Below are 12342 nucleotides of genomic sequence, written 5' to 3'. Positions count from 1 at the left end.
GCTGGATGAAACAACAACAGCAGACAACAATGTTCTCCTAATGGCCTATGCGCGTTTTGTGTCTGGGAGGGATGTGGCCGAGGACATGCTGTTTATTAAATATCTATCTGCGGACACAAAAGGAGAAACTATATTCAACGCGCTAAAGGAGTAACTCCAGGAGAAGTCCATTCCACTGGGGAACATCCTTGCCTGTGCCACAGATGGAGCTCCCGCTATGGTTGGGAGGTACCGCGGATTCGCCACTTTCCTTAAGGAGCGTGTGCCGCAGGTGTTGACGGTGGAGGACACAGTGCACTGTCACAACCTCGTGTCCAAAGCCATCAGCCCATCTCTCCACCAGTCACTCAACACAGCAGTAAAAGCAATAAATAAAATCAAAGCCCATGCTCTTAATGATAGGCTCTTCAGGCAGCTGTGTGGCGAGAATGATGAGGCCTTCGAGCGTCTGTTGCTCCACACCGAGGTGCGCTGGCTCTCCAAAGGCAACTGCCTGGCGAGGCTGTGCGAGCTGTTTCAGACAGTCCTGGAGTTCCTACAAGGTGTCGATGCCGATCTAACGGAGAAGCTGCTGTCTTGTCGCGCTGACATCCATTACCTCACGGACTTCTTTGGGAAAATGAATGAGGTCTCCCTGAAGCTCCAAGGAGAGGCCGTGACGCTTGTCCATTCAAAGGCCACAGTACGCAGTTTCCTTGCCAAGCTGGACCTGTACCGAAATAATTTTAATCAACTGACCAAGGTACGTTATTAGGCTAATAATAATAATAATAATAGACAAGCAATGAAGGCTGAACTTTCTTTGGGAATAAGATAACTTTTATACTTACATTCAGGTGCTGGATGATCTCACAGACAACCATCTGCTCTACTCCGTTACACCGACCACTTGAAAACGGTGAAAGCGGACCTGGAGTTCCGTTTCAGGGATCTCAATGAATTAGACATCCCTGAATGGGTGACGGAGCCATTCCAAGTGGATGCGTCCAGCATTGATGCCGCATTTCAGGAAAGCCTCATTGACCTCCAAAATGATGAAGAGGCCAAGGCCACGTTCCGCACCTCTGGCTGGCTGGCGTGCGATGTGGGCCACACATGGTCTGCGTTTTCCGCTGCTGTGGGAGAAGATTTGTGTTCTTCTTCTTGCTTTCCCCACGTCCTACCTCGTCGAGCAGGGATTCAGCCAAGCTCTCCACTTGCGGACAAAGTACCGCAACCGTCTGAATTTGGTAGACTCCGGTGCACTCAGGCTGAAGCTGACGTCTGTGTGTCCTTTGCCTCAAATTTCTATTTTTCTTGTTTAAAATTGGCGACAGGCTGTTGCCGTCGTCTTCCCCCACCTTCAGTTAAATAACGGCAATTTCAAATTTTATTTTATAGGGCTGCTAATCAGCTTATTGAGTGCGTGACCGAACGCTATTGTCATTGGTCAAAAGAGGCATGCTGTTCACGTGATTGATTGATGTTAAAATGTCTGTTACCAGAGACCTGCATCAATCTCTGGTGTTGCGTTTTGAATGCGCAAATACATACTTTCAAACTTCCCCAATTCTTGTGCAATGTTTTTCCCTTATTACTAATGAAATGAAACAAGTAGACCACACACAAAACATAAATGAAGTATTATCAAGAATTTGATCATGTTCCACAGATCTGGCCAAACAGCATTCAAGCACAAAGCCTTGGCTACTCACTCGAGGTCTTATCTCAAACAAAACCTTAATTTGACTACTCATAGACCACTTTGATTCCAACACTTATACAACCATTTGTTATTATTATTATTATTATTATTAGTAGTAGTAGTAGGCTAATAAAAATAATAATAATAATAATAATTATCACCATCATTAGGCAATTATGAGCATATCAGTGGTCTATATCTTTGTGTGTGTGTGAGTGCAAGTGCGTGTGTTGGGTGGGGGGCATCAGGAGATTCATGATGAAGTCAGGGGGCGTTTGTTCAAATAAGGTTGAGAACCACTGGATTAAAACCTTTTGGATGTAGTGTTTGAAGTCCAGAATGAATTTCATCAAGCCAGTACCTTTCCGGAACTTTACCCTAAAGATGCTAGCTGCAGCAGCAACATTTCCGGGAAGGTACTGGCTTGATGAAATTCATTCTGGACTCTCTATCCGACCACAAAAAGACCTCGGGATACTTCAGTGTGGCTTTAGGGACCCTCTACTCACTACCACGTAAGTGTAATGTTGTTTGGAACTGTAGAAGAGGTATAAAAATAGCGTTTTGTAGCGGCGAAATGACATGCCCTGATCACTTCCAGGCTAACGAGTTTTGACTAAAAACAGTAAAATCAAACTTTCTCAAAACACATCCGAATGACATGATTTTGAACTCAATGTATGTACTACTAATCATCCGTAAATTGATTTAAAGTGCATTTTACTCTGGATAATTCCTTTAAACTGTTTTTTGTTTGTCCGATGTAAAGTCTTCCACAGATCTTGCACTTAATACAGTATACCAGATTCTTGGAGTTTGGACTCGTCACCTCCCAAACCGGAGCACCCAAAGAAAATCGATTCTCGATAAATTTAATCGTTTAAAAAAAATTCATTCAAAATGTTTTTTTTCTTATTAGAACCCCTACTCAAAGAAGCATGTACCAGAATATCCCTCAAATTTTTATTTCTACGAAATGCTGCAAGATTTTTAAATTGAGAAAGAGATTCCACCTGGTCCTGTGCCTATTTTCTTTTTTACTTTTCGATTTAATGCTAGGGAAACTAAATTTGGAAATGAAAGGGACCAAAGTATTATTTTCTTCCTTTTGTCTAGGTTGAAAACCCTGATCAAAAAGAAGTTTCACCTCCACTTAAATGAAAAATTAAACTAAAGTTTTAAACCACTCTCTGTCTTTTTTATAGCTCCTCTCTTTAATCTCTTTTTAACTTTTATTTATCTTTTTTGACTTTTAGATGGGAATAGTGGGGCGAGAACAACTGGCCAGTGCATGATACTCAAAACAACTACCCACCAAAATAAATTTTAATTCTAATTTCCTAACCCCGAGCGGGGAACCAGTGTTGCCAACTATTTAAAATGGAAAGTAGCTAAAGCCAGCTCCAAAAGTCGCTAAATGTCGCTAGATGACGTTGCATACTAATTTGCATATCAATTACGTCACCAGGTCGTGACCCCCCCCCCCCCCAGAGATGGCCCTTTAATTCCCCTTTACACCTGTTTGCTTTTCTCCTAGGCCTACTAAAATATGGGCAACTTTAAGAGCCTACTTTAAATATATTTAATTTAATATACTTGTATATTAGGGTAATTGATACACTTTACACTTCTGTACAGTACATCTTGTCATAGTATACACCAGAATGAGCATTAAGTGGCTGAAAATCAGTAATTTCCAACCTATTCCCAACTGCTGCATTTGCTTTGCACAGCTTGAAGTCTGATTATAACTTCACCATAGGCTACACACAATTTAACCTTACAACAATGGCTATATTTTGGATTTATTTAGTTAATGTCACTCGGACAGACCGACAGAATTTTTTCCCCCTCAGCCGACAGTCTGTCCTGCATTGACAACATTGAGGCTACATAGCCTAAACGAATGCTTTAGGTTTTTCTAACTTGTATGCTCAATTTTGAACTATCTGCTTGTGAATGAAGTTGTAGCCTATTTCCTTTGTTGAACGGTGCTCGAAAGCGTCCCTGTTTCCCTGTCATCATGTCATTGCTCTTGTCTCGTTGACTCTGGTTGTAATCTCACCCTCAAGTTGCTGCACCTTCCAATAACGTTGTCTGAGTTGTTAGATCTATAGAACATCGACTTCCGTGGATAACATGGGCTGATACTACATAGGCTAGTCCAGGGGTGGGCAAACTTTTTGGCTCAAGGGCCACATTGGGTTTTGAAAATTGGCCGCGGGCCGGACCACCAATAAATGAGGAAAAATTACATGTAATGACATCAATAACGTGTAATACATACTGTACCATTCACTGCTATTGAAACACGTGCAAAGAAACTACTCTGTAATTATCTGTTTATTATTATTATTATATTTTTATTGCGGTTGTTGGCCACAACCACGCCTCACAACCTCCAACACAACAGGCATGAAAAAGGGGTGGCACCCCAATATTGGCCTAGGTAACACAGCTTATCACAGAACAGTAGGCTGCACACATTAACCTGCCCATAACATTGATAAACTCAGACCTGCAACAACATATTTCCTAAAAAGTAAAAAAACAACTCCACCTAGTTGTTCATTCATTCATTCAATTTCAATGGGAACAGTGCTGTTGGTCACCATTTTTTGTGAGAGCATCAAAGTCTGGGGTCATTTTACTTGTGGCGATTCGCAGTATAGCCCCCAAGTGTTGATCAGTGAGCTGCGCTCTGTGCCGTGATTTGTTGAGGTTCATCACACTGAAAGTTTGCTCACACACATAGGTCGAGCCAAATAACACCAGTGTCCTCTGGGCCACCTGCAGGATGTTTGGAAACTTTGTCTCGTTCAGCGATGCATAAAACTCACCCAGTTTAACGGCGTTGAACTTCTCCTTTATGACAGAGTCGCACTGCAGGTCGATCAGCTCCAATTGCAACTCCTCCGGTGCTGTTTCATAGTCCAGTGACAGGAGACATGACACCAGCTGAATTAGCTTCTCAATTTTCTCAAAATCAGAGAATCGACGGCAAAATTCTGTGTGCAGGCCATCCAGTGATTTGCAGTATTTACTTGCATGCAGTGGGGCCTCTTTGAGCGTCGCCGATGTGGGGAAATGAGCGAATACTTTCTGTGTGATTTGTCTTGAAAATAAAGTCAATCTGGCTTTAAAAGCTTTCACGTTGGAGTACATGTCATGCACCAATTGATCCTTTCCTTGTAGCTTTACGTTCAGCTCATTCATGTGAGCCAACACATCCACAGCGAACGCAAAGTCACATAGCCAGATTGCGTTGCGCAGCTCAGGGAAATCATCGGCTTTCCCAATCAACTCCAAAAATGACCCAATCTCATCTCTGAGCTCCCACTCGCCAGCACACTTTCCCCAAACTTAGCCAACGGACATTGGAGTGGTAAAGTAAGTCCTGGTGGTCAGCATCGGTTTCTTCTATGAATTTAATGAATTGACGATGAGTAAGCCCCCTCGCTCGTATGGTGTTCACAAGTTTCACCACTACCTTCACTACATGATCAAAGCGCAAAACAGTCTTGCACAGGGATTCCTGGTGGATGATACAGTGCAGGAAAATTAACCCCAACTCAGGCCTTTCTTCTATCACTTTGTCCTGAATTCTTTTCAGAAGTCCGACATTTTTTCCCGTTAAATTGGGTGATCCATCAGTGGTGACATTCACCAGTTTACTCCAAGGTAGCTTCAGCCTCTCGATGACCCCAGACACCCGGTCATATAAGTCCACTCCTCGCGTTGTGCCCTTGATGGACTCCATGGCCAGAAATTCTTCCGTGATTTTGCAAAATTGCTATTAATACCTCTGATAAAGATTAAGAGCTGAGCAGTGTCTTTTACATCATTACTCTCATCCAGAGCTAACGAATAGAAATTAAAAGACTCCGCTTTCTTGTTCAACCCACTGGCCAGGTCACCGTCAATTAGCTCTACACGGCGAGTCACTGTTCTGCGTGACAGACTGAGATTTTCGAATTTGCTTGTAATCTCCGGACATAGAATACCAGCAGTCTCTACCATCCATTCTTTCAGAAACTCGCCTTCAGAGAGGGGCTTACTTGCTTTGGCTAACTTGTATGCCAGCACATAACTTGCCTTTGTGCATGACTCCTGAATAGTCGACTGTCGTGTGAAAATGCTCTGCTGAGCCTGTAAACTCGCAGCTAACCTTGAGGCAGTAGTGGCCCTGTCTTGAACTGACAAGTTGCTAGCATAGTTAACATGCCTGGTGGAAAAGTGGCGGCTGATATTGTACTCTTTGAAAACTGCAATACTTTCTTTACAAATCAAACACACGGCCTTTGACCGAACTTCAGTAAAGAAATATTTTGTTGTCCAGTCTTTGTTGAAAGTCCGGCACTCGGTGTCGACTTTACGTTTTTTCCGACTGCTCATTTTGTCAGTAGGCCTATATTTCTCATGCTGGAGACAAAACAGTGGCGACGAGAGAAACGATTGACTGTCGTTAGAGGGCTGTACGTGCATTGCGCCATCTAGTGGTACTAACACAACGTCGGGCAGGGGAAAAATGCGAGCCGCTGCGACTGCCTGGCGGGCCGGATTGAAGTACGTGGCGTATCCAGCCCGCGGGCCGCAGTTTGCCCACCTCTGGGCTAGTCATTACTTTTATAATCATGGGGCAACGCTTTGGGCAAACTCGATGTAGGCTAATTCACAAACGAAACAGGCATGAGACTCTTACACAGCACAGCAGAACTCACTGCTCACTCAGAAGAGTAAAAAGGGACGTTACATGCCATCACATCAGAGTCTCAAAAAGTCTCCAAGAACGCCAATAAAAGTAGCTAGATTTATCGCTAATCGCTTTTTACAAAAAAGTTTGCTTGGGGGGTCTGAAATCTCGCTAAATATGGCGACAAAGTCGCTAAGTTGGCAACACTGCGGGGAACATAGGGATGACCCTAGGACCTGGGGAACATAGGGATGACCCCTTCAAAAAATCCTCCATAGAAATGCATGGGGTTAGTGGCCGTTGTCTACACATATCCCACCCCTTCCTTGGCAAAACGTCGACATGTGAATACATTGAGCCAATGTGGTGTGATGTGAATATATTGAGCCAATCATATGGTGTGTTGTGAAGACATCGTGCCAATCATGTGTTGTGAACTCGCCGCTGGAGCAAGGTTGGTGTCGTGAAGCCTTGCGCACGCGCATTTCTGCCGAATAGGATGCCCGATGAGTGTCCAAAAAGCGTTGCAACCCTAGTGGAAATTCCAGTAGAAAATCCAATAGGAAGCCTATTGGTCTGAACTGGTCTGAAATGGTCTGTACTGGTTGCAACTGGTTCCAACTGGGTTTTTGATTTTCTACTGGTTTACCCAGTTAGTAACACCAGTTGAAACCATTTAAATACCAATAGAACCAATCGAACTTTTGGACTGGGCATGCTCACCAGTTCAATCCAGTTGAATGTAACTGGTGTCTGCAATTTCAATGGTTATGGGTCGCAATTGGTTCAGTAACTGGTCTCAACTGGTCTGGCAAACCAGAAGTAAACCAATTTACAATTTTACAATGAATGGACAATGGATACATACAAGGACATTTCAATTTACCTTGGCCTATTATGTGAAAAAAATAACAATACTGTTTACATTTCTGCATTGAATAATAGCCTATGCAAAACCGTGCTATTTTGAGCCCACTACATATTTTACATATTTTAACAACACAATTCAGAAAACTTAACACAAAAACGGGTAATGTAAATGACAGAAACACCAGATTTGAGTTTGATATGTAATTTATTTTTCTTTTCTTACTTCACCTTAGTCTCGCTCATAAAAATTGGGAAATGTACATACATACAGTTTATCAGTGTGGTTAATAATTAAGCATTTACTTACAATTTCACTTGGTGACACAATCATGTTTTTATCTTATGCAATGTGAGTTATATGCATTGTGTTTAGATATAGATAGATAGATAGATAGATAGATAGATAGATACTTTATTGATCCCCAAGGGGAAATTCAAGATTTACAACTTTGTAACCAAGATTGAAAGATTTAGGCTACTTAAGTTACAAGTAAGAATTTGATTGATTTCTCCAAATGTATTGTTTGTTAATTGCATTCTGGAATTGTTTTTTTTTTTTGCATCTACAGTAGCCTACCCTCCAGAATTATTGGCATCTCTGCTAATCTATCTGTTGGTGATTTATTGTAATCTCACATTGAAAACAAATAGGAAAAATCCAACCTTGAAGGTAAACAAATTTATTTTGAGAAAAAGGAAAATCTCATCAAGAAATACATATTTTTAACAAAAACACGTTGCTCACAATTATTGGCATCCCTAAAAAAATTTGCATTTTCCTATCTAATTTTAATTTATTTAAGTTAATCAGAGTGTCTGTGAACTTTCTGAAGCAGTTCATGACTTTCTTTTTCACTATGGTATGAAAAAAAAGTCACACTGAGGCTAAATCCTCTAGTCATTTCTCAACATCGGAAAGACAAGATAATACACTAAACTTAAATAAAATGAAAGTGTGTTGACATTTGTAAGTCAGAGAATGTCTATGAAAACTAGGTACTTTGTTTAAAATGGACAAAGACCCATGGTTATCTTGTCCACACGTACAGTATGGAGGATGGTAAGATAGGCAAAAAATTCCATAAGAACCACTGTTGGAGAGTTACAGACAAAGGTACCATCTTGGGGGTCAAAAAAAGTCCCCCCAAAAATCTTCAAAAGTTACCTCATTGCTAATAGCTTATTTAGAGGGCATGCCAAGTAAAAGCCTGTCCAGTCATTTAATTACCAAATATAAACGGCAGGAGTTACTGAATGGTACAGTGACTCTGTCTGGAAGTGTGGTCTATTGTCAGATGAAATGAAAATTGTGCTCTTTGGCTAGAAACACTTTAGGTGTGTTTGGCATACATAGAAGAATGACTATACTGAAAAGAACCCCATGCCTAATGAGAATTATGGTGGAGGGGCTGTGCTATTGTGGGGCTGTTTTTATTCCCAAAGGCCTTGGGAACCTAATTAAGGTGCATGGTATCATGAACACCAAGAAAAAACTGAACATTTTCAAATAAAAGGAAATCTGTCAATCTCTGCCAAGACACTAAAAGTTGGTCATGATTGGATCATTCATCAGGTCAATGAACCAAAGCAAACATCCAGATCAAAACAAATATGGTTTGCTGAACACAAAATCAAGCTTCGGACATTGCCATCTCAGTCCCCTGATCTAAACAGATTATGGGCTGTATTTTGCACCCTGGTGCATGGCGTAAAACTTGTTTTCCAGCCGGCGCAAAGTTTAATTCCTTATTTTGCACGTTGATTTTTTAAACAATGCGCCCAGGGGTGTGGCAATTAACAACCGAGGGAATGGCCTAGCGCATTGTCTAAAAATCGCTATTGTACACCTGGTCAGAAGTCTATGGCGAGTTGTTTATATGTTATTTTAAGAGCGCATTGTCAATAGTCATATTGGCGGGTGCACCATCCTATATCATCCATGAACGCACACCAGCGCACGTCCATGCAGAACATTACAAATTGCACGATTACAATGGGAAATATAATTAGAATAAAGATGTTACGAAATATTGTACATCTCATGATGAGTAGTTATTCACCATCGTTTGCAAATTGGTAATGACGGTTAAAAGTGATTAGGGGGAGAGGCGAGAGACACGTATGGAGCACAGCTGAAGACGCACTGTCACGAGATATATAAGCAACTCCTCTGCAGGATAAGTGTTTTTTTATTCAGTCATTTGAGCAATATTAGGGTACAGTAAGTTTTGCTTTTTCCAGCCTATGTTTTCGATGGTAACCCATTGTCAGTCAATAGTGAAAGTAACTGCATATAACTGTCTTGTCGTTGACTGACACCATGGTGGAGTTAGTTTCACTTTGCCAATGAGTTCAAATAATAGATGAGTGCAAATGCGTTAAGGCTATGCTAGGTTTTAGTAGAGCATGGTTTAGTGGAATTACTATTCCATACCAAGCAGCCTCCTTCAAATGCGCTGTTGAATGTCAAAATACTGATGCATTCTTTGATTGCGCTTTGCGCCGTTAAAGGGAATGACAGATGTCATTCTCATTGGTTTAAATGATGTTACGCCCCAAACACACCCACACATGATTAAGAAACCATGGAACACCTTGTTGCGCCATGCGCTCGACGTTTGATAACGAAAACACTCCCAATGTGGACTGGACATCCTACTAAATTTGAATAAGCTTTTAACGAGTGACGATGCGCTTTCGACTGTCATGATAGGGCCCTATTTTTTATACCGGTTTTTAGTCAACTTTAGCAGAGGTGCCAATAATTCTGGAGGGTAATATACTCCAGGGTATCTATTCTCTGACCGTGGTAAATAGCTCTTAAGTAGACAGTTTCTGATGTTACTCTGATGCCAAATCTCTAGAAGAGGTCCCTCTCCTCATAATTTAATTCATAGGGGCGACCCTGTCCTAAAACAGTTGTGCCATCAAAATCCTCTGCGACTTTCAGTCTTGGGCATGATGTTAAATTAAGACAGAATGCTAAAATGGTATCATTTGAAATGCATTTTTTGAAAATACTAGCAAGGTGTTCCTTAATATGAATTTGTGAATTATTTGTGTGGCTGCACCTCTTGTTCCTTATACAATATCCACCTTCTTCTTCATCTTCTTCATGTCTCTGTTGAAAAAACATAGAAATCCTTGAGTTTCATTAGACTGAAATGAACAGCATCAGATCATTCTGTCACATTCCTGTCAAAGATATACATTTTATTAGATTGCAGTAGGCTAATTTATTCTTCTTATAGAGTCCTAAATTGCCATCAACAGACTGTCGGCTACCTTGGTCTGGTCTGTACAGGTGTTGGTCTTGGTCTTTCTCCATCTTGAATTCCTGGGAATTCAGGACACTCTCTGTGGGTCCAAAAACTGTTTGTAAGTCCTTGAGGTCATTTCTTGGATATGCATAGGCCTATAAATACAAATATGAGTAAATGAACACAGGCCTGCTTATATTAGATGTTTATAATATGTTTATAATTACAAAACTTTTTAGAAATGGAAAACGATCACGTGCTTAGTGACAATGTGGCCTAATCTGTCCAGTCATGAATTCAAGTAGGCCTACGAGCCACGAAAAGATAACACTGGCTGCATTAATGTAGCCTACTGCACGAGCCTGAAACTACCAAATTCTCACGCGAAAATAAGGTCACGCGCACATAGGCTACTATTTAAATTACAGCACTCTAGAATTACTAACGTTAATAACGTATTGTGTCCATAGCCATAGCGAGTACAGCTTAACGTACAATAGTGGAAGCTATACATTTTAACTTTAAAATGTTTGCCCTAGTACGATATTTAGCAGACAATTAGAAGTGCTATAGAAGAATTGTTTCCTGCGAGGACATTAAGGACTTCAACGTTAACGCAGCAAAACAAATCCCTTGTTTGACGTGGTGGATGATGTGGTCTGATGGAGCATACTACCAAGCCCAAATGCTACTGCTCTTGTCTGGTAAGTATGAATAACACACTACAGTCCATGTGTATAAAAGGCTTACATAGACTTTATAATGTCATTATTAATTTAGCTCTCTGATACGGTGTAGTAACAAATACTAGACTCTGTTAACGTTAGCGCTAACGTTAGCTAGCGTTACGTTAGCATAGCTGTCAGACAGGCTCATGCATAAATCTGGTTCCAAAGGTAACTTAACTTAGCGGTTAGGTATGACACATTTGCTGAGTGTAGGCTTATGAAACGTCCACTAGCCTGATCGCTTACCTTCAGTTACATGAAGTCATCATGAGCAGTAGGGGTGACAGCTTGCTTGGGTTACCTTATGTCCTGTTGATACAGACGGTCGCCGCACTAACGTTAATGTTGTGTCAGGCGGTCGCCTCTCTGGACTGTAGCCTATCATCAAATAACTAGGCTCACACATTGTAACCATTGTAGACATATGAGTGTAGGCTAGGCCATGGTAGGCCTTTGCTGTAGTAGGCCTAATGATTTTAACTAGTTCAAAATAATATAGGCCTATTATATATAAGATAATGCACAATGTAGGCCTGACTGTCATTCTGACTTCCTGTTGTGCTAGTGTTCTCCTAGTATATCTTTTTGTGTCAAGTAATTACATTAATTGTGTCAATTAATCATACTCTTATTTTTCCACATTCTTATAACAAAAACAGTGCTTGCACTGATGATGCCCCTGCACTGTTTACTTTTGCACTACCACCATTGCACATACTCCACCTAGCACCAATCAGGGTCAATGTATCATAGGTGCAGTCCCTACTGGCACTATCAGGCCTAGTAATCCTCACTCTTTACTTTTATATAACTGGGTGATTACATCTATTGTATGTGTGTGAGATATGTGTGTATGTACTGTATAAGTTGCTGCATATCTAAAATTGCCCTCTGGTATCTATCTATCTATCTATCTATCTATCTATCTTTCTATCTATCTTTTTGTATTACAGAGGATGAGGACAATCTGAGGAAGCAAATGGAGCTCAAAAGACCTCCTGTGCCCAAGATCAGGCAAGAGCCTTTGTTGGCCAATGAGAAAAGAAAAGAAAACAGCCTTCCATGGCACCAAAAAAGTAAGCCTGCCATTCACTAACACAGCACTAA

At 41.0% G+C, this 12342-nt stretch overlaps 1 long non-coding RNA gene and 1 pseudogene across 1 annotated transcript; both read right to left on the bottom strand.

Annotated features, from left to right (window-relative positions):
- Window positions 1-4270: 4270 nt before the first annotated feature.
- Window positions 4271-5444, bottom strand: LOC143104575 (general transcription factor II-I repeat domain-containing protein 2A-like; annotated as a pseudogene).
- Window positions 5445-6909: 1465 nt separating this feature from the next.
- On the bottom strand, window positions 6910-11566 carry LOC143104314 (uncharacterized). The gene is made up of 3 exons (XR_012983054.1): window positions 11482-11566; window positions 10533-10662; window positions 6910-10368 (listed from the first exon to the last, which is right to left on the bottom strand). It is a non-coding gene; the product is annotated as an uncharacterized LOC143104314 (long non-coding RNA).
- Between the last annotated feature and the right edge of the window lie 776 nt (window positions 11567-12342).

This window comes from Alosa pseudoharengus, unplaced genomic scaffold (genome assembly GCF_046254945.1).
Source record: "Alosa pseudoharengus isolate Yale_2024_CS ecotype anadromous, Long Island Sound unplaced genomic scaffold, YU_APseudo_1.1 YU_APseudo_1.1_scf_5, whole genome shotgun sequence".
Lineage (NCBI taxonomy): Eukaryota > Metazoa > Chordata > Actinopteri > Clupeiformes > Clupeidae > Alosa > Alosa pseudoharengus.
Note: the sequence above shows the minus strand (reverse complement) of the source record. Positions and strands in the feature narration are given on the sequence as shown.